Genomic DNA, 18,755 nt, shown 5'->3' with positions numbered 1-18,755 from the left:
AAACCATTCTATGAACAAACAAAGCAAACTGCACCTTGTGATCTTCCTTTGTTTGTGAATTTAAACACGTCATGTATAACTCAGCCGAACGTGACAACAAAAATACGTCCAACACTTTTCTGTCCAACTGAATGAACCCGTTGATCCTGAGGTGAACTAAAAACATAAATGCATGAAGTCTCCCACCCCGAGAACGCTGATTGTTTTTGAGGAGTAAGCAAAATGTGAATTATGCCGAGTTAATGTAAAGAATGGAGCACATCCCAACAATTGTAATAAAATGCTATTAAATTCTATTTGTTCAAATGCAAATTTGATCAGGGAGGTTCTATACCTAATCCGACCTCGAATTTATACTCACATAATACTGTATAAAATCACATTGTCACTCACTAGGCTCTGTTTAATAACTTAATCACCATGCACCTGAGGTTTAGTTTCAAATGAATCTGGTGACATCTTGAAACATGATTATGCCATTATGAGAAACTGCTACACATCAGAAATCAAAGCTGAATTTTTAACTATTTAAATGAGATCAAATATAATAAATGTAGAACAGAAACAGCTAATTTAGTGTAATTCCTGAACCACATGACTAGGCATTAGGTGTGATTCAAATTTATTTCACATACAACTGACATGATTGAGGACCATAATATTTTAAAGGGGCAGTATTATATAAAATCAGCTTTTTGAGCTTTAGATCATGTTATTTCCTCACAAACATACCTGCTGTGTTGCCTTGATTCCTTCATGCATGTTGGAGAAATCATTTAATCTCTATGGAAACCAAATGCAAAATGCTAGTGTGAACCTAGCTCCACCTTTGAGGACGAAGCTTCTCCCAAGAGCAGCTCCTTCAGACTAGTCAGCAGCAATTAGCAAGCACCTGGTGGAACCGCACATCACCTGAGCTCATTATATGATCTACTTCTCAGAAAAACACTGGTATGAATGTTAAAGGGCAAACAGCAACGTGACGACTTTCTGAAGGCAGAGTGTGGGAAGAGGACCTTCTTGAAGACACAGGGGCCCAGTTTCAAGACGTTAAGTTACAAAATTAAATGTAACTTAGCGCCCCCCAGCCCCATCATGTGGACCACATTACCAAAAAGGCTCGTCATCACCTTCACCTGCTGAGAACCCAATGTTTTACACATCATCCATTTTATAGTCCCCCCTGTTGCAGTTTTATTATAATGAAAGCAAAACTACCCAGAATCAACCAGGCCAGTAAAATCATTGGTTTTATTTAAAGCTCAAACACCAGGAACGCAACTCAGATCAGTCATATTCACCATTTTTCAGCTTCTTTCCTCGAGGATGCATCTCATTCCTGTCCAGTAAAAATCAAAATTTGTTTCCTCTGCAATAATCACTCAAAGTCTGCAAAGTTTACGTTTTAGTACTAAAGAGTTAAGTTTTATGTGAACAGATTTTTCAATGAAGTCCGGTTAGAATGTCATGTCCAGAAGAAAGGTAAATTACAGCAGATTGAACAAGCTCCCTTATTAAAAACACTGGATGCTTTTCAGAGAGCGATGCCAGCTTTAGTTTTTATTTTATTCATGACCTCAAGTATCTAGAAGTATAACCACCTTCTATAAACAGTTGCTGACTCAGCACTTTATGTTGGGTAAACATTCAAAACCTTTTAGTTCTGGACTAAAGTCAAAACGTTTACACCCAGATTTTGTTGATTTAAAATGGACTTTTAACAATGTCGTCTTTGACCATGATAGTTTCAGAAAACATGGATAGGTTCAAGGTGAGATCTACAGAATGGGATGAGACTAGTCCCCATCATGCTCCTGTGTCAGTCGAGCCTCTCCCAGTCAGACATGCTGAGGTCAATATAAAGGTCATTATTGAATTGCAATAGCAAAGTTAAACCCTGATTTAATTTGCTTCAGTTAAAAGTTCACTAACAGAGCAGGTTTTGGTTTTAAGTTTGACTAATGTTCAGTTGCACTTTGAAAGACTCCAGCTAAGCAAGTCTGTATAGTTGAGACACGTTTGGACTTTTAAAAGTCCAAATGACCTGCTCCAAAACATAATACAGTTTTTATGTCATTGTGAATATCTGGTCAATGAACCTCATTTTCCAAATTAAGTCATTCAAGTCAGGAATGTTTCAACTTTATTGATATGTTAAATGACAACTATATGAACAGGGATCAAATCCTGCTGAATAAGAAAACAGCCCACTCCTATGAGCAGGTTCTGACCGATATCACTGATGCCATCAAGCTCGACTCTGGGGTGGTGAAGAAAATCTACACATTGGAGGGCAAACTGGTTGCATGTCTACAGGACTTCTTTGGTGAGGAGAATATTTTTGTGGCCTGTGGACCAGAGAAGTTTCGCTACCATGATGACTTGATGTTGGATGAGAGTGAATGCCGCATGATGAAGTCAGTGACCTATGGCAAGATGTCAGGTTCTCTCAACCGATGCTCTCCCAGGACTGTCATCCAATCACATCGCAGCAAGTCCCCAGCTTCTGAACATTGCCTGACTGTTACAGGCGAGAAGCAGAGAGCGGAGTGACAGCAGAAAAACAACTGATGGATCTGTAAATCCAATCAGGTGTTAACCTGAAGAATTTCACTGGAAATGTGTTTGTTTTGTGGATGAAATGAAACTATTTGTAATGGACTCCTTCTGGATGTTGTAGTCCGACAGGGTGCGGCCATCTTCCAGCTGTTTGCCAGCAAAGATCAGCCTCTGCTGGTCAGGTGGAATGCCTTCTTTATCCTGAATCTTTGCCTTCACATTCTCAATGGTATCACTGGGCTCCACCTCCAGGGTGATGGTCTTTCCGGTGAGGGTTTTCACAAAAATCTGCATCTTCACACTAGAGGATAGTAGTCATTTGAAAAGTTAAATGCTGTAGAGGCCAGCACAATCAATTTGACCATTTCAGTCAAGAAACAGAGTTTGATAACTATACTGCTTTTCGTCTTTCATGAATGGTAAATTTACTAAAAGTCACATTTTGATACGTCACAGAAAAGGAGCTTGAAATCAGCCGCAACAGAATCTCACCGCGGCGCTGACAGCAGTGACTCATGCTAACTAGACCCATGCTAACTAGACCCATGCTAACTAGACCCATGCTAACTAGACCCATGCTAACTAGACTCATGCTAACGACATTTAACCTCCTGGTCTCTTTGCTCTTCACAACCAGTTAGCCAGTTGTCCGACATAAATTCACTTCTTTTAACTCAAGAGTCGACACTAAGTTAACGTCTTGCGGATAAACCTGAGAAAAATAAAGGCGGAAGTGGATATAAATTTGCAGTTTGGTGACGTCAAGCCAATTTGCGTTAGCAACTTCACTTAACAACGCGAACGTATATTAACTACAATTTTAAAACACTCATTTAAAACAGACGGATACGGACAAACGACCAGGTTCGTACGAGCTACTAATTGAAGCGGAACTTGTCTCACCTGTCAACTTGGTTCAACTGTGGCAGAAAGTGGCTGGAAATGATCGCGGAAACCCGCCGCACAGGCAGTATTTATACCCAACAACCCATATCCTTCCGCCGCTCCATCAAGAGGTACTATATAAAAAAAGTCATGTACAGTCATGGCCAAAGGTTTTGAGAATGATTCAAATGTTAATATTTACAAAGTCTACTGCTTCAGTTTTTATAATGGCAATTTGCATACACTCCAGAATGTTATAAAGAGTGATCAGCGTAACAGTAATTAATTGCAGAGTCAATATTTGCCTAGAAAATGAACTTTATCCCCCAAAACACATTTCAACTTCTTCTACTTGTTTAATGGCGGTTGGCAAACAACTTTTAGGTGCATTACCGCCACCTTCTGGACTGGAGTATGGACCAGATGTATAATCTCTATAACCTCTCCATAATACCTGTGCTTCTAAGAAATCTAAACACGTAGTTAAAAACTACGTCCCCGGACAATTTCTGTAATAAGTCCCTAATATCTAATTTGACTTTATTCTTACTTAACTCTCTAACTAATATCCCTCTTTCCTGATTATATTTAGTACATTCCAAAAAAATATGTTGAATCATTTCTAAATTCCCACAAAAACTACACAACCCTGTACTGTGCTTGTTGATTATTTTCAAGGTGCTATTTAACCCCGTATGTCCAAATCTTAATCTGGATATGATATCCTCCTCTTTTTTACTCCTATTCTCTTTTCTACATTCCCCAACTTTTTTTGAATACTATAATAAAATCTTGCCTTCCTTTCACTCTCCCACTGTTCCTGCCATTTTTTCTTGTTGTACACTTTACTTATATTTCTGACCTCACTTTTGCTAACTTAGTTTTAAGTTCAACATCATCCCTTTTAGTCGCACTCTTAGCAAATTTATCCGCCAACTCATTTCCTATTATACCGATATGAGCAGGAATCCAAATAAATTTGATATTGGATCCGTTTTTTTAAATTTTATACATTGACTTATTAATGTCCATCAATATGTCCGTCCTGTCTTGCATCTGATGCTTGCTCCATGATGCTTATCAGTGCACTACTTGAGTCCAAGCAATTAAAAACTTTCTTTCTTCTCAATTCCTCACTCCACTTTAATGCCATTAAAATAGCCATTAACTCATCCGTACATACATTCAGTCTATCCGTTATTCTTTTATTTTCCATAATGTTTAAATCGGGAATTATAAATGCTACTCCTATTCTATCACTTAACATTTTAGACGCATCTGTGTATATTTGTAAGTGTTCACCATATTCCCTCCTTATATAATCTTCCACCTCTTCCTTTTCAGTTTGTCTACCTTCTTCCAGTAAACTTAAGTCAACTTCAGTTTCCCTATTTATCCAAGGCGGGACACAAGGAATACTCATCACAGGACTAATTAAACACTGATTTAAGCCCATTTCATCTATTTTTTTATTTATAATCCAGCCAAAACTTTTTATATCTTTATTCTTATCTTTTTCTTGGCATGGTTGTAAAATATTATTTATAGGATAACTTTTTTTTCTGTCCTCTTATATTTGCCCTAAACACAACTGCTAATTGTTTCCTTCTAAGCTCCAGTGGCATCTCACCCATTTCTACTTGTAATGCTGATACTGGTGTTGTTTTCATAGCTCCGCAACAAATTCTTAGCGCCTGATATTGAATTTTATCTATTTCTTTTAATAAACTATTTGATGCTGAATTATATACAACACACCCATAATCAATTACTGACCTAATAAGTCCAATATATATTATTTTTAAAGCTTTCCTACCAGTGCCCCAATCTTTGCCTCTTAAACATCTCATAATATTTAAAATCTTTTTACTTTTCTCCACAATTTTACTAACATGCATTTTCCATGTGAGTTTTTTTTATCAAACCATACTCCTAAATATTTAATCTGATCTATCCTTTCCACATCCTTATCAAATAGTTTTAATCTTACATCAGTATTTATTCTCCTAGTAGTAAAAGTTCCAAATTTGGATTTTGAAATTGAAATTCTAAATCCCCATTCTAAAGCCCAAGCTTCTACACTATGTAACGCTTCTTGCACTTTATTATTTATAAACTTTATATTTTTCCCCCTCTTCCAAATAAGGCCATCATCTGCATATAAAGTCACTCCAAACTCGTTTTCGATTTTACTAAAAATATCATTAATCATTATTGTAAATAACATGGGACTTATAATACTTCCTTGAGGAGTACCATTTTCAGTTAAATATTTTGAACTTACTTCGTTATCTATTTTTACTCTTATACTTCTTTCAGTTAAAAATGTTTTAATTCATTTATATATCTTACCTCTTAACCCTATTTGCCTAATTTTAATCAGCAGTCCTTCCTTCCACAACATATCATATGCTTTCTCAATATCCAGGAACACTGCCATTAAAACCTCTTTGTTCACCTGTGCTCTCCTAATCTCATGTTCTAGATATACCATGGGATCTGCTGTACTTCTTCCTTTCCTGAACCCATATTGATATGACTTTATTTTCCCTTTTGATTCTAAGAAATCAATTAATCTATTATTCACCATCTTCTCCATTAACTTTCCAATACAAGATGTTAAAGCTATTGGCCTATAACTCTTAGTTAGCTGTGGGTCTTTACCTGATTTACAAATAGGAATGATAATTGATTCTTTCCACTTATCTGGCAGAACTCCTTCCTCCCATATTTTATTATATAATTCTAATAATATCACTTTACTCTTTTCACTCAGATTTTTTAGCATAATATAATTAATCCGATCTTCCCCAGATGTTGAATTTTTTGTGTTCTTTAATGCTTTATTTAATTCTATCATTGAAAATTTCATATTTATAGTATCATTATCCTCTATATCCTCATGTATCCTTTCATTATAACTTTTTAATGTCATTTCCCCTCCTTCTTTCTCTTTATTACTAAGATTTTCATTGCTATGTACTTTAGCTAAGACTTTTACTAACAATTCAGACTTATCTTTATTATCAATAATCATATTGTCATTACTTTTAAGTATCGGAAAAAAATGTTCTTTTGATTTTCCTGACATTTTCTTGATCGTGTTCCACACTCTAACGCAGTGCTTCTCAATTATTTTCCGTTACGCCCCCCCTAGCAAGAAGAAAACTATTCATGCCCCCCACTCCCACCGTGACTATCCATCTCTGCATAACATTTTTTCCTTATTAACATTAAAGAAAAAAAGAAAGACATATGGTCAAACTTACAAAGAATAACTTTATTAAATTGTGTTTTAAGTCTGCAACAGAAAAGATTTTAAGTGCGTCAATGCCTGAAATTAAAATAAATAAATCCATGTCTACTGCTGCAGGCAGTATCAGCTCCTCTGCTATGGTGTGGGGCTTTTTGCACTGCGCAATTTGGTATGCCACCTTATATGATGCTAGCAGCGCTCGATGGTTTACTAAAGTAGCATTCACAAAGCGGGATGACTGTTGGCAATATTCAGCACGTTTTCGCTGAAAAAACTCTAGCGGCTTATCGGCGTGATTGGGATGTAACGTATTTAAGTGACGCACTAATTTATTTGGCTTCATGCTGTCCGCTGCGAGCATTTTTAGACACAGCAAACACACCGGTCTTTCCTCTTCTCCAACTGTAGTCACAGTGAAGCCAAGCGCTAAATACGCTTCGTCGTATTTCCTCTTAGCTTTCGGTTGACTTTCTGTTGTCTCATTATCTTTGTCTCTCTCCGCTTTTCTTTTCATCCCTGTGAAAAACTTTTTCATGTTGGGGGTTGTTGAATAACGGAGGCCATAGACAGAACGCAGTCGGAGCTTTTTGTTGACTTAACACTGCTAACCAAGGCAAACCTGTTGTCTTGTAAGTCATAAAATGTTGCACTGTCGCAAACGTGACAGAAGTAACAATGAGAGCGCCACTGCCGCCTACTGTGCGCAATTACACTTTCTACTAGTACGGCCAAAAAAAAAGCCTGTTCCCCAGGATCACACGCCCCCCCCAGGTATCGCACCGCGCCCCCCAAAGGGGGCCCGCCCCACTATTTGAGAAGCACTGCTCTAACGCAATGGTTTTTCCTAACGATTCACAATACTTACTCCAATGACCCTTTTTTGCATTTCTTATCTTCCTTCTGACTTCTGCTTGTTTTCTCTTATAGTTTATTAAGTTTTGGAAACAGATAGCTTTCTTAAGTGTTTTAAAAGCCTCATTCCTTAATTTAACCGCCATTGAACATTCTGGATTCCACCAAGGAACTATCTTCTTCTTTTTAAACCCTTTACTTTTTGGTATTACTTCTTTTGCCATATCAAAAATACTCTTACTAACTTCTAGATTTAAATCATTTATTGGTTTATTTATATCTATACTTATCAACCTATCAGACCAAGTAGCCTGAAGATGGCCAAGCCCTGGAGTCTGATTGGACATTAAGAGGTTGTATAGTTTTGATATTGTACCCTTTGGAGTGGGACTAATTTCTAGCAGTTGACCAACCATATTGGGGGCAGGAATTATTGGAAAACCTGGGAAACAATGACTAATAAAGTCTCTAACTTGTAGAAATCTAAAAAAGTGGGCAGCAGGAAGGTTAAAATTTGAGGATAATTGAGCAAATGAGGCAAACGTACCATCTATATATAGATCTTTCACAGAAAAAAGGCCGTGGCTTTTCCACACTGAAAAAGTTTTATCAATGAGTGAAGGTGGAAATAGAGGATTAGAATTTAGCGGCGATAAAAGAGGTATTCTCTGGATCCCAAAATGTTGCATAATTTGAGCCCATATTCTGAGGCAGTTCTTAACAATTATATTGTTACTGTAAGTAGCAGGAGGCATTACAGGAGAGAGGCATAGAAGGGAGTACAAGGAACCAGAGCTACATGAGGCCTCCTCTATTGGTAACCATTTGGGGGTCTCACAGCTCGCATTGCACCAGAATAACATTGTACGAATATTAACAGACCAATAATAGCATAAGAAATTTGGTGTGGAAAGCCCTCCCGTTTCCTTACTTTTCTGCAGGATACTCTTTCGAATTCTAGGAGGTGTTTTGTTCCATATGAAGTGAAAAACTGAAGTATCGAGTGTCCTGAAGAAATTTTTTGGGATAAATACTGAAAAAGGTACAAGAATTTCGGCAAAACATTCATCTTGACACAGCTGATCCTTGCCTGCTAAAGAAAGTGGCAGCATGGACCAGCGCTGTAAGTCCTGGTTCAGCTGGTCAAGTAAAGAACTTGAATTGACTTTGAAAAGTTGTGAATAATTCTTAGTTACATGGATTCCCAAGTACTTAAATGCTTGCAGAGAGATCTTGAATGGTAAACTAGTTAGTGGGTATGCTGTAGCCGCATCATTAATTGGGAATAATTTCACTTTTATTTAAGTTCAGTTTATATCCAGATATTTGTCCAAATTTTTCAAGTAGGTCTAATACCAGAGGCATGGAAGTCTCTGGGTCTGAGAGAAAGATTAAGAGGTCATCTGCATGTAAAGAGACTTTATGGTCTAGACCACCTCTTGTGATGCCGCACATGGGACTGGATCTCAGGGCTGCAGCTAAAGGCTCTATAGCAATTGCAAACAAAAGAGGGGAGAGTGGGCAGCCCTGGCGGGTTCCACGACCTAGGTGAAAATATTCTGAGTGGTCATTATTTGTGCGAACACTGATGGTGAAGTGTATAACAGCTTGATCCAAGAAATAAAGGAACAGCCAAACCCAAAACGTCGTAAGGTGTAGAACAAATAGCACCATTCTACTCTGTCGAAAGCCTTTTCGGCATCCATTGAGATAACCACTTCTGGGGTCTCGGCTGATGTAGGTGAAAATATTATATTTAGCAACCGCCTAATATTGTGAAAGGAGTGCCTGTTTTTAATGAAGCCTGTCTGGTCAGAGTTTATGATTTTGGGCGTGATTACTTCCAGACGTTTTGCCAACATTTTTGCCAAAATCTTGACATCTGTACAGAACAGTGAAATTGGCCAGTAGTTGTTGCAGACTCGTGGATCTTTATCTTTCTTTAGGATAAGCGAGATAGTAGCTTGTCGCATTGCGAGAGGGAGAACACCAGATTCATATGCTTCTTTAAGCATGTTAAGCAGAAGGGGAGACAATTTGTCTGAAAAGACCTTATAGAATTCTGACGGAAAGCCATCAGGTCCAGGGCATTTTCCACTCTGCATTGATAATATAGCACTCTTGACCTCAGTGAGTGTAAAGGGCTTGTCTAAATCAGTGGCTGTTTCTGTATCAATTGTAGGAATAGTAAAACTATCAAAGAAACTTTCATAATGAACTTGATCGGATGAACACTCTGAGGTGTATAAAGCAGAATAGAAGTCTCTAAACTGATTGTTGACAATTTGTGGATCAATAGAATTCCCATTGGAGATGTTAATTTCAGCGTTGTGCTGGTTTGAAGCTCTCTGCCGGATCTGATGAGCATAAATTTTCCTGGGCTTGTCACCAAACTCATAATAACCATAACGGGTTTTTAATAATAGTGCCGCAGCTGCGTCAGAGGCTAGAGAGTCAAATTCATCCTTTTTTATCAACAAGCTCTTTACAAGGTCTGGAGCAGGGGACTCTGCACATTTTGTTTGAAGGTCAGATATAGCATTGGATAGGGAAAGACTTTTTTGTGTGGTTGTTTTTTTAAAATATGCCGAGTAAGCAATTATCTCCCCCGTAAATATGCCTCACAGGTCTCCCAAACTGTTGCAGCAGATACATTTGGAGTAACATTAGAGGAGACAAACAGATCTAAACAGTCATTCATAGTTTTGACAAAAACAGGGTCATTGAGTAAGACTGAATTACAGCGCCACGGAGGCCGTGAAGCAGGTCTGTCCGGGAGAGAGAGATCCAAGATGACAGGAGAATGGTCTGAGATTACGATGGGATTATAGCAACATGACCTAACTGAGGAGAGCAGTTTGTTATCAAGAAGAAAGAAGTCAATTCTAGAGAAAGTAGAATGCACTGGGGAGAAAAAGGAAAATTTTCTGGTGTTCGGGTTAAAATAACGCCAAACGTCTGAGACTGCATATTGCTGCATAAATGTATGTAGGACTTTGGAAGACTTAGAGACTGAATATAACTTGCTTGAGGAACGGTCAAGTAAAGGGTCAAGGCAGCAGTTAAAGTCACTCCCAAGAATGAGCTGACTATTATTTAGATCAGGAAGTGAGAAGACATTTTTTTTGAAAAAGTTTTCATCGTCCCAGTTCGGACCATAAAAGTTTATTAATGCCAAATTGCTACTGCTAATTCTTCCCAGTACAATAACATAACGGCCATTAGGGTCTGATATGACTTTGGTCACAGAAAGGGGAACAGATTTATGTATTAAGATAGCAACCCCACATGCCTTGCTATTGAATGATGAATGATGCATCTGGCCAACCCAACCACAGCGAAGCCTGAACTGGTCTGAAAGTTGTAAGTGTGTTTCCTGTAAGAAAGCAATTTTTGTGTGTAAATGTTTTAGGTGATTAAATACTTGTTTACGCTTCATAGGAGAGTTTAACCCTTTCACATTCCAACTGACAAATCTTAAAGAATCCCCTGGTGTCGATGAGGAGTTAGTACTTGACATAATACCCTAGGTGTGACATATATAAAAATGACAGTGAACAATGAACTGTAGCACTTATGTAATAAGTAGCACCATTACATGTAATAAGGGAGGTCCGCAAAAGACATGCAAAAAGAGGGAAGAAAAACCAGAAAAGAGAAAAGAAAAAAAAGAGAGAAAAAAAAGGTGCTGCAAAATGCAGGCACCAGAACTCTGATAAACCTATCAGCATATTTTAACACTTCCTTTTTCCTAAATCTCCGAGCCACTGCATTATAAAAAAACAGAGTAGACTTGAACCCCTTAAACCTCCTTATATTTTCAAATGATCAAGCTGTGTAAGGTAAGTAAAGAATTGTTCACTAACAAATAGGCCCAACAAGCCACACTGAATTAAGAAAATAACACTCAATTGAAAAAGAAAGGAAAAGAAAGAAGAAAAAAAAGAAACCAGAAACCAATGTTAAAATTTCAAGGCCAGGCTGGTTTATTTTTTCTTTTTCTTTTTTTTTTATTTAAACCTGACCCAAATCCTGGACAAATTTAGCCGCATCTGCGGCCGACGGGAGCCACTTCTTATCTCCGTTCGGGAGAGTGATGCGCAATTTCGCAGGAAATAGCAACGCCAAGGAAACCTTTCTCTTTAAAAATACTAAAAATATCGACCATTTGTTCAAGGCTCTCCTATTGACATTGTTTGTCTGTGATTTGTTTGTTGAGAAATGGCCAGAGAACAACATGAGGAGCTGGAGGCTCAACTTAAGGAAATAAGGATGGAAATCAACAGGGAGTTTGAGATTGAGAGAAGAAATCGAAGATATCAGACAAGATCTGGAAAATCTCAATAAAAGCATGGAGGATAGAGAGTTGGAAAAGAAAAAGCAACCGGATGAAGGCAAGCCACTGCAGAAAACGTCTCTTAAAACATTTTGCCATTTTCGGCATAGGGATTGTGTTAGGTATTTTCCTCGAACCTACAATAAAATAACCTCACAAAAAGTTTTTATGTCGGGTTCGAGATCAAGGGCAGTTTTTGATGGTCTCCGATATGGAGGACTCAGGACCTCGTGGAGACCTCTAAGGACGCCTGGGAGACCTGGAGGGACGCCAGGGAAACCTGTAGGGATGCCGGGAAGACCTGGAGGGACGCCGGGGAGACCTGGAGGGACGCCAAGGAGAGCTGTAGGGACGCCGGGGAAACCTGTAGGGACCCCGTGGAGACCTGGAGGGACACCGGGGAGACCTGGAGGGACGCCAAGGAGAGCTGTAGGGACGCCGGGGAAACCTGTAGGGACCCCGTGGAGACCTGGAGGGACACCGGGGAGACCTGGAGGGACGCCGGGAAGACCTGTGGGAACGCCGGGAAACCTGTAGCGACGCCGGGAAAACCTGGAGGGACGCCAAGGAGAGCTGTAGGGACGCCGGGGAAACCTGTAGGGACCCCGTGGAAACCTGTAGGGACGCCGGGGAGACCTGGAGGGACGCCGGGGAGACCTGTAGGGACGCCGGGAAGACCTGGAGGGACGCCAAGGAGAGCTGTAGGGACGCCGGGGAAACCTGTAGGGACGCCGGGAAGACCTGGAGGGACGCCAAGGAGAGCTGTAGGGACGCCGGGGAAACCTGTAGGGACCCCGTGGAGACCTGTAGGGACGCCGGGGAAACCTGTAGGGACGCCGTGGAAACCTGTAGGGACGCCGGGGAAACCTGTAGGGACCCCGTGGAGACCTGTAGGGACGCCGGGGAAACCTGTAGGGACGCCAGGGAAACCTGTAGGGACCACAGGGAGACCTGGAAGGACGCCGGGGAGACCTGGAGGGACGCCAAGGAGAGCTGTAGGGACGCCGGGGAAACCTGTAGGGACGCCGGGAAGACCTGGAGGGACGCCAAGGAGAGCTGTAGGGACGCCGGGGAAACCTGTAGGGACCTCGTGGAGACCTGGAGGGACACCGGGGAGACCTGGAGGGACGCCGGGGAGACCTGGAGGGACGCCGGGGAAACCTGTAGGGACGCCGGGAAGACCTGGAGGGACGCCAAGGAGAGCTGTAGGGACGCCGGGGAAACCTGTAGGGACCCCGTGGAGACCTGGAGGGACACCGGGGAACCTGTAGGGACCCCGTGGAGACCTGGAGGGACACCGGGGAGACCTGGAGGGACGCCGGGGAGACCTGGAGGGACGCCAAGGAGAGCTGTAGGGACGCCGGGGAAACCTGTAGGGACCCCGTGGAGACCTGTAGGGACGCCGGGGAAACCTGTAGGGACGCCAGGGAAACCTGTAGGGACCCCGTGGAGACCTGTAGGGACGCCGGGGAGACCTGTAGGGACGCCGGGGAAACCTGGAGGGACGCCAGGGAAACCTGTAGGGACCCCGGGGAGACCTGGAGGGACACCGGGGAGACCTGGAGGGACGCCGGGAAGACCTGGAGGGACGCCGGGGAAACCTGTAGGGACGCCGGGAGACCTGGAGGGACGCCAAGGAGAGCTGGGACGCCGGGGAAAACCTGTAGGGACCCCGTGGAGACCTGGAGGGACACCGGGGAGACCTGGAGGGACGCCGGGAACCTGGAGGGACCGGGAAACCTGTAGGGACGCCGGGAAGACCTGGAGGGACGCCAAGGAGAGCTGTAGGGACGCCGGGGAAACCTGTAGGGACCCCGTGGAGGGACACCGGGGAAACCTGTAGGGACCCCGTGGAGACCTGGAGGGACACCGGGGAGACCTGTAGGGACGCCGGGAAGACCTGGAGGGACGCCGGGGAAACCTGTAGGGACGCCAAGGAGAGCTGTAGGGACGCCAAGGAGAGCTGTAGGGACGCCGGGGAAACCTGTAGGGACCCCGTGGAGACCTGGAGGGACGCCGGGGAGACCTGTAGGGACGCCGGGGAAACCTGTAGGGACCCCGTGGAGACCTGTAGGGACCCCGTGGAGACCTTGGAGGGACACCGGGGAAACCTGTAGGGACCCCGGGGAGACCTGTAGGGACGCCGGGAAGACCTGGAGGGACGCCAAGGAGAGCTGTAGGGACGCCAAGGAGCTGTAGGGACGCCAAGGAGAGCTGTAGGGACGCTGGGGAAACCTGTAGGGACCCCGTGGAAACCTGTAGGGACGCCGGGGAAACCTGTAGGGACCCCGTGGAGACCTGGAGGGACACCGGGGAGACCTGTAGGGACGCCGGGGAAACCTGTAGGGACCCCGTGGAGACCTGGAGGGACACCGGGGAGACCTGGAGGGACGCCGGGGAGACCTGGAGGGACGCCGGGGAGACCTGGAGGGACGCCGGGGAGACCTGGAGGGACGCCGGGGAGACCTGGAGGGACGCCGGGGAAACCTGTAGGGACGCCGGGAAGACCTGGAGGGACGCCAAGGAGAGCTGTAGGGACGCCGGGGAAACCTGTAGGGACCCCGTGGAGACCTGTAGGGACGCCGGGGAAACCTGTAGGGACCCCGTGGAGACCTGTAGGGACGCCGGGGAAACCTGTAGGGACCCCGTGGAGACCTGGAGGGACACCGGGGAAACCTGTAGGGACCCCGTGGAGACCTGGAGGGACACCGGGGAGACCTGGAGGGACGCCGGGAGACCTGGAGGGACGCCGGGGAGACCTGGAGGACGCCGGGGAGACCTGGAGGGACGCCGGGAAGACCTGGAGGGACGCCAAGGAGAGCTGTAGGGACGCCTGGGAAACCTGTAGGGACCCCGTGGAGACCTGTAGGGACACCGGGGAGACCTGGAGGGACACCGGGGAGACCTGGAGGGACGCCGGGAAGACCTGGAGGGACGCCGGGAGACCTGGAGGGACGCCGTGAAGACCTGGAGGGACGCCGGGGAAACCTGTAGGGACGCCGGGAAGACCTGGAGGGACGCCAAGGAGAGCTGTAGGGACGCCTGGGAAACCTGTAGGGACCCCGTGGAGACCTGGAGGGACACCGGGGAAACCTGTAGGACCCCGTGGAGACCTGGAGGGACGCCGGGGAGACCTGTAGGGACACCGGGGAGACCTGGAGGGACGCCGGGAAGACCTGGAGGGACGCCGGGGAAACCTGTAGGGACGCTGGGAAGACCTGGAGGGACGCCAAGGAGAGCTGTAGGGACGCCGGGGAAACTTGTAGGGACCCCCTGGAGACCTGGAGGGACACCGGGGAAACCTGTAGGGACCCCGTGGAGACCTGGAGGGACACCGGGAACCTGGAGGGACGCCGGGGAGACCTGTAGGGACGCCGGGGAGACCTGGAGGGACGCCGGGGAGACCTGGAGGGACGCCGGGAAGACCTGGAGGGACACCGGGGAAACCTGTAGGGACCCCGGGGAGACCTGTAGGGACGCCGGGAAGACCTGGAGGGACGCCAAGGAGAGCTGTAGGGACGCCGGGGAAACCTGTAGGGACCCCGTGGAGACCTGGAGGGACACCGGGGAAACCTGTAGGGACCCCGTGGAGACCTGGAGGGACACCGGGGAGACCTGTAGGGACGCCGGGGAACCTGGAGGGACGCCGGGGACCTGGAGGACGCCGGGGAAACCTGTAGGGACGCCGGGGAAACCTGTAGGGACCTCGTGGAGACCTGGAGGGACACCGGGGAGACCTGGAGGGACGCCGGGGAGACCTGGAGGGACCCCGGGAAGACCTGGAGGGACACCGGGAAGACCTGGAGGGACACCGGGGAGACCTGGAGGGACACCGGGGAGACCTGGAGGGACGCCGGGGGAGACCTGGAGGGACACCGGGGAGACCTGGAGGGACGCCGGGGAGACCTGGAGGGACCCCGGGAAGACCTGGAGGGACACCGGGAAGACCTGGAGGGACACCGGGGAGACCTGGCATCCCTACAGGACGCCAGGTCTGTTGGGACGCCGGGGAAACCTTTCTCTTTAAAAATACTAAAAATATCGGCCATTTGTTCAAGGCTCTCCTATTGACATTGTTTGTCTGTGATTTGTTTGTTGAGAAATGGCCAGAGAACAACATGAGGAGCTGGAGGCGAAACATGAGGAAATCATGCTTGAAATCAACAGGGAGTTTGAGATTGAGAGAAGAAATCGAAGATTTGAAACAAAAACTGGAAAATCTCAATAAACCTGTAGGGACGCTGGGGACTCTGAAGGGACCCCATGTGTTTGCAGTGCACATAAGAACCACAACAGCTTAGCAGGGGGCAAAACATAGTCAACAGGTTTCACAAGTTAAATGAAAATAAGACACATAAATGCAAAATCATATCAAAAAAAATTTAACAAGGTGATTATAATCTCTGCTTCTGTGTGGTCTGAAGGGATCCCAGGGGACTCTGAAGTCCCTCCAGGTTTCCCCGGCGTCCCTCCAGGTTTCCCCGGTGTCCCTACAGCTCTCCCCGGCGTCCCTCCAGGTCTCCCCAGGGTCCCTACAGGTCTCCCAGGCGTCCTTAGAGGTCTCCACGAGGTCCTTAGTCCTCCATACCGGAGTCCATCAAAAACTGCCCTTGATCTCGAACCCGACATAAAAACTTTTTGTGAGGTTATTTTATTGTAGGTTCGAGGAAAATACCTAACACAATCCCTATGCCGAAGCCTATGGCAAAATGTTTTAAGAGACGTCTTCTGCAGTGGCTTGCCTTCATCCAGCTGCTTTTTATTTTCCAACTCTCTATCCTCCATGCTTTTAATGAGATTTTTCAGTTTTTCCTTCAAATCTTCGTTTTCTTCTCTCAATCTCAAAATTACGTTCTCCCTCCAGTTCTCCCCGGTGTCCCTCCAGTTCTCCCCGGCATCCCTACAGGTTTCCCCAGTGTCCCTACAACTCTCCCCCGCGTCCCTCCAGGTCTCCCCGGCGTCCCTACAGGCCTTCAGACCACACAGAAGCAGAGATTATAATCACCTTGTTAATTTTTTTTTAAATATGATTTATGTGTCTTATTTTCATTTAACTTGTGAAACCTGTTGACTATGTTTTGCCCTCTGCTAAGCTGTTGTGGTTCTTATGTGCACTGCAAACACATGGGGTCCCTTCATAGTCCCCGGCGTACCTCCCAGTCTGCCCGGCGTCCTTCAAGGTCTCCACTGGGTCCCTACAGGTTTCCACAGTGTCCCTCCAGTTCTCCCCGGCGTCCCTACATGTCTCCCCGGCGTCCCTACAGGTTTCCCCGGCGTCCCTACAGGTTTCCCTGGCATCCCTCCACGTCTCCCCGGGGTCCCTCCAGTTCAACTCCAAGTGTCTTATGTTTAAGTAGATAAATGAATATTTCAGAACCACTTATGTTTTATTAATCAAATACAGTGTTGAGACAGTTCAAAAGAGTGGCAGAATTGCTATGTTTTTTTTCAAAAATTAGATTTGTTTAGCTGTTGCTAAGACACAATCTTTTTTTCTGGTAACGAATTGAAACGAACAAAAGACGTGAGTTTTATTTTTATAAAATTGACCTACTTTAAGTTTCTTATCTCTTTGGGAAAACACTTATGTCTTATGAACTATTAGAGTGTCGAGACATTTCGAAACAGGGGAAGAATAACTGTACTGGAGAAGACGAACCAAAGACCTGAGTTTTATTTTTATAAGATTTACCTACTATAAGTTTCTTGTGTATAAGTAGATAAATAATCTTTCAACAACACTTATGTTTTATGAAACAATGTTGTGTTGAGACACTCCAAGACAGGCAGAATTGCTGTTTTTTTCCAAAAATAATTTTTGTTAAGCTGTTGCTAAGAGACGAGCTTTTTTTCTTGTCACGAATTGAAACGAAGTATAGATCTGATTATTATTTTAAAATTTTTTGCCTACCATAAGTTTATGTTTAAGTTTTATTTTTATAAAATTGACCTACTTTTGAAAAACATTTATGTTTTATGAACAATTAAAATGTTGAGAGACTTCAAAAGGGCAGAATTACTAGGGTTTTTGGACAATAGCCTATTTGTTAAGCTGTTGCTGGCACGGGCTTTTTTTCTTGTAACGAAACAAACTAAAGAGCTGATTTTATTTTTTATCAAATTTATCTACTATACATTTCTTGTGTCTAAGTAAATCAATAATATTTCAAAGACACTTGTTTGTTAAGCTGTTGCCAAGAGAGATGCTATTTTCTGGTAACGAATTGAAACGAAGTAAAGATCTTATTTTTATTTTTATAAAATGTACCTACTACAAGTTTCTTGTGTCTTTCAAATACACTTATACTTTTAAGAATCAATAGAGTGTTGACACATTTCAAAAGAGCGGCAGAATTACTATGTTTTTTCCAAAAAATAACAATAGCTGTTCGTTCAGCTGCTTCTTAGACATAAGCTTGTTTTCTGGTCACGAATTGAAACGAAGTAAAGACCTGATTTTATTTTTAGAAAATTTATTAACTTAGGTTCTTGTGTCTAAGTAGATAAATGATATTTCAACGACACTTCTGTTTTATGAAAAATTAAGAGTGTTGATACACTTTAAAAATAACGGCAGAATTACTGTTTTTTTCCAAAAATATTTGTTAAGCTGTTGCTAAGAGACGAGCTTCATTTCTTGTCACGAATTGAAATGAAGTATAGATCTGATTTTTATTTTGAAAAATTTTGCCTACCATAAGTTTCTTATGTTTAAGTAGATAAATGAATATTTCAGAACCACTTATGTTTTATTAATCAAATACAGTGTTGAGACAGTTCAAAAGAGTGGCAGAATTGCTATGTTTTTTTTTTCAAAAATTAGATTTGTTGAGCTGTTGCTAAGACACAATCTTTTTTCTGGTAACG

The sequence above is a fragment of the Poeciliopsis prolifica genome, unplaced genomic scaffold (assembly GCF_027474105.1).
Source record: "Poeciliopsis prolifica strain line A6 unplaced genomic scaffold, Auburn_PproV2 SCAFFOLD061, whole genome shotgun sequence".
NCBI lineage: Eukaryota > Metazoa > Chordata > Actinopteri > Cyprinodontiformes > Poeciliidae > Poeciliopsis > Poeciliopsis prolifica.
The sequence above is the reverse complement of the archived record's forward strand: the minus strand, read 5'-3'. Positions refer to the sequence as shown.